The following is a 4,996-nucleotide window of genomic DNA, read 5'->3' as shown; positions in this document are numbered from 1 at the left end:
AGGTGTGTTGGGAACTTAATGAAATATCCTAATCCTAGTTTTGATGATACCAAAATCAATAGATTTCAATTGTAATTAGGGATGTCAATCGGGCCAGCCCACTCGATTTCGGGTCAGTCCATTCGGTTTCGGGTTATTTTCGGTTCGGGCTAGTCGGTTTTTTTATTTTTCGGGCTAAAATTTTTCAATCCTAACCCTAACCCACTCGGTTTCGGGCCAGCCCGTTCGGGCCCGCAAGTTTTACGATTCTTTTATATGTTTAATTTTTGTATAGATAATCATATTCTTGTAATAAAAATATGTCGTATTTTTTAAATCAAGATATTTCACTGTATTTTAGATACAAAAAATAGTGTTATTTAAACATAAGTTTACATAATATCTAACATTAATTTCGTTTCTGATAAAAATTGTATATAGATTTAATATAAATGACTATCTTTCTTTGACTTTTATATCATAGATGTTTGTTATTAACCGTTGGAAAAAATCAAAACATATTCTACAAGCTTCAAAATGTTATTATCGAATTAAAAAGTAAAGTATTAAAGTTTAAAATCAATTATTAAGAATATGTTCGGTTAATCGGGCCAACCCACTCGATTTTCGGGCCAACCCTATCGGGCTCGGGCTATTTTCGGTTCGGGCCATTCGGGCTAGTTTTTTTTTCGGGCTAAAAATTTTCAGCCCTAACCCACCTTTTTTATCGGTCTATTCGGGTCGACCCGTCGGTTTCAGGCTTTTTTGACATCCCTAATTGTAATAGACTAGAACTGTTCGAACTCAAGTGTTAGAATTTTTTCTCTAGTTTAGTTGCTGTTCTGAAGACTGAACACTGAAGAACGAAGGACTGAAGACTGAAGATGCCGACTGATGTAATGATTAAGGCAAAGTCAAATATTGACATTTGACTTATCAGTCGAAGGATCAGTTTCGACTGATTACTTAATGCGCGCCACGTGGATTCAGCGGACTGATACTAAAGTCAAGTATCAGTTAAACATTCTTCCTTGAACTGAATCTCCAACGTCCAAAGGAAGCCACACACTCCAGAAGTACAGTCGCATTAAATGCAGAGATTTCAGGATCGTCCTTTCTCTGCAGAGGCCATTCCTTTTTGGTGATTACCTTTTCAGAGATGTCGCATATCCTGCTTTTCAAAGTAGTCGTTCTCACCAAACATGGAACCTCGAAGATTGAAGCGTCAGTCCAAGTTCAAATTACTCTCTAACGGAAGAGAATCACAAAGCCAAAAATCAGCCACTGCTGATTACATACATTGTCTTAGAACTTAGGCAAATATTGTATATCCAAAGCCTAGGTGAAACTGACTGCAAAGAACTTGTTCTTTGTGGTTTAGTTGGCAAGTTTTCAAACCTCTCTTCGACTAATATAATTGAGTGTTTGTGTCGAAAAGAAATTCAGACCAGTGTTCTGTCTCCGTGAGATCTTAGTGCCCAGTGTGCGCTAGGAGTGAGAAATCGAACCCAGTGTGTTGGTACTGAAGATAGGATCTTCAGTCGTCTCGGTTTGTGTGCACCCGCAAGCACACGTTCAGGTTTGTTGTGCACCCGTAAGCACTTGCCCAGTAAAGTTGTTGGTCTGATCAACCGACCGTGGATGTAGCTCTGTTTATTTACAGCTTTCAGTACTTACATTCTTACTTGTGCTCTTACCTTCATAAACTTAAAACGGATTAATCGTAAAGAGAAACTTAACGATTGACAACGTGATTAATATCATAGGCTATTTCGAAACAAAAGTTTTCTGCTGCGTGTGTTATCAGTCTAACTGATCTATCTTCTGATAGTCAGTAAGATTCATAACATATCTCTGTTTATCAAACTCGACAGAAGCCTTACGTGTATCAGTTAAAGTCTTTGACTTAACTGATAACTCCTTACTGAAGAGTATTCAGTATCAGTCGTCATCCCTATTTTGTCAAAACTCTTTTCAGTAAACAGGTTGAGTCAATTTGTATTTGAAGTTTCGTTCTTACTTCTTAAAAATAGCCCATAGGTGTATTTCCCCCCCCTCATACACCCATTCGAGACCCTCCAGACCTAACAATTGGTATCAGAGCAGGTTGTTCGCAAGAATAATTTTGCTTTGATCAGGTTCTACAGAACTAGATCATTTTCCTCAAAGGTCTCGAAAACCTCTCTTTTTCAAAAAGTGCTTACTGCTTTTCTTATCTGTTGTATTCTAAAGCTTCCTCACCGCCCAACATTGCCGAATGTGCGAAGTCATCACCAAAGGACCCATCATCATCACGGAGGTGATCAAAACAATTCCTCTAGACAAGACTAGAGATCATTTTGATGAAGTCCAGATCAAATCAAAGGCTGACTTCACCACAGAAGAAAGGATGCAACATGAGCTCGACAACCTCGCCAAAAGCATCATCTCCGGCACAGTTCCAGACAAGCACGTCACCAAGATCATCAAGTGCAGAACTGCAAAGGAGATGTGGGACATTCTTGAAGGAATGTGCATCGGATCAGATGAGATAAAGGAGAACAAGTTATCAATAGCTTGACAAAAATTCGACTAATTCCTCATGCTAAAAAATGAATCAGTCGACCAGATGGAACTCGGATTCAACCAGTTCCTGAACGAAGTTCAATCCATCTCTAAGGACAAGTACACTCAACGAGAGATCAACCTAAAGATTCTACGAGCACTTCCGTGAGGAGATTGACAGATCTACGTAGTTGCTTATCAGAACAAGTCAGGATTCAATTAGCTCCCAACGAACAAGCTTTTCTTTGATCTCGTGGCGAATGAGTTTGACATCCAGAGAAACCTTGAGACAAAGAAAGCTGGAGGATCAGACGAAGATGCTCCATCAGCCTCAAAAGGAGCGGCGCTGAAAGTTTCAGCAAAAGAAAACAAGAAGCAGTCAAAGGAACAAGTGAAACTCAAACCAGAAGACTTCTTCAGTCAATATGCTCTATTGACTGAAAGATTCAACAAGATGGAATCTAAGTTCCGCAAGTACAGGAAGTTCCACAAGCAGCATTACAAAGGAAAAGAAAGAGAAAGCAAGTCAAGATATTCCACTGACAGAAGCGGGCAAAGAAAGTAAACTGCTATTGATCTAAAAGATGTGGAATGCTATAGATGCAAGAAGAAAGGGCACTATCGGTCTGAATGCCCTGAAGTGTCGCAGTCCGAGCGCAAAGAGATGAAAGCTAGGAGAGAACGCAAATATACGAACAAGAAAGCTATGGTTGCTAACGATGCATCAGAATCATATGCCTTCAACTCCACCAGCTCAGATGATGAGAGCCAAGCCCTCATGGCCAACGACACCGAAAGCGTGGCCGACAACAGCTACGACAACGGAATGAATGGGCCAGAGGTAAACTCTTACTTAAAAACTCATTTTGCTGATAACTCCTTGTTGTTTACAGGAGACTACTCAGAGTTTGGAGATAGCTCAGTCCATGAAACTGAAGAGTACGATCAGCTCATGACTGATCACTGTCAGTTAAGGAAAATGTTCGAAGATCTTCTCATGCAGAATCAGAAAATGGAAAAGGAGAGCTGTCACAGCCCAAATCTGTTTATTTCCTTTGCAATTTTTTATTTGAAAATTATTAAAGTTTCGAATTATTAATATATATATATATATATATATATATATATATATATATAAGTCGAGTTTGTCAAATTTATATAGTCGCGCTTCTAGTTAGATAGATAATTTTAAGTTATAAATTATAACTTTAGCAAATGAAAATTTTTATGCTCAAAGGCTGGGCCTGAATAAATATTTATAAATTTCTTGATATTGGGCCATATATATAATTTATTACTTTTGGGCCTTATTACTTTTCTTGGGCTTGAATTAAAATTTGATTAAGGGCCCATCGCATTTAGTAAATGTTCTACTAAAAGTTTTGAAACAGCAGCTACATGTTCTGGAAAACTCCCTCTGCCACAATTTTGTTTTCATCCACATGATTATGCTTGAACAGCAAGAACAATTCCCTCAGCCACATTTCTGTATTTTATTGTCAGCCACATATTATTTTTACGTATACTTGAAGAATAAGTATTCATTCATTGTACTTGGCCTTGTAAAAAGCTTAATGCTCACACGAACTTCACCCTATTTAAACTCCATTCCATCATCCTCAATCTATCATCCCAACTCACTTCCTCATCTATTCCTTTCATTACAAAATTCAATCTACAGATTCTCCCTACAGAATCTCAGTTGGTAAATTTTAATTGTTTTTACAAAGTTATTTCTTTTACTGTTTTTCATTTCTGCACAAAACCAAACTCCCACAAAAGTTCTTTTTTTTTTTTTCAAATTCAAACATGCATACACAGCATTAAATTTATTAGAATGCATATTCACTGCTTTTACAAAAAGAAAACGAAAAATAGAAGAATGAACTGGAAAGGGGGTTGTGGCTTAGAACAGGGGGGGGGCGGTTGAGCAGCAGTACCGCCGGCGCTGCGCGCCACGGCGGCCGACGGAGGAAGAGAGGGGGGCAGCGGTGCGGTGCTCTTGGCCGCTGCTATGCTGGTCCGGTCGGACGGAGGGGGAAGGTGCCTGGGCAGCGCCGCTGTCGACGCGGGGGCGGCGATGGAGGTGCTGCTGTCGGCCAGGAGAGAGAAGGGAGGTGAGGGCGACGCCGGGCAAGAGTAGGTGGCGGCAGGGGTCGCCGGAGAAGGGGGGGCGGCCGCGACTTGGTGGCGGCAGGGGGAGACCGAGGGAGAAAGGCAAAGAGGGAGAGGGAGAAAGGGGGGCTGCGTAAGTATGGAGTGTGTGTTGAAGTTGTAGGATTTTAAATTAGGGATAGTTAGTGGGCTTTGGGGTTGGGCTTAGGTTAATGGGCTCAATTTATTAAATGGTTGGGCAATAAACAAGTTGGGCTTAATTCTATTTATAATGTGGCTACATTTGCATATATTTTTACAAATGATATATTTAAATTTTATATTTCGATTTACATTATTAATTTGAACTTAGTTTTAA

This window comes from Salvia miltiorrhiza, chromosome 2 (assembly GCF_028751815.1).
Source record: "Salvia miltiorrhiza cultivar Shanhuang (shh) chromosome 2, IMPLAD_Smil_shh, whole genome shotgun sequence".
Taxonomy (NCBI): domain Eukaryota; kingdom Viridiplantae; phylum Streptophyta; class Magnoliopsida; order Lamiales; family Lamiaceae; genus Salvia; species Salvia miltiorrhiza.
The sequence above is the reverse complement of the archived record's forward strand: the minus strand, read 5'-3'. Positions refer to the sequence as shown.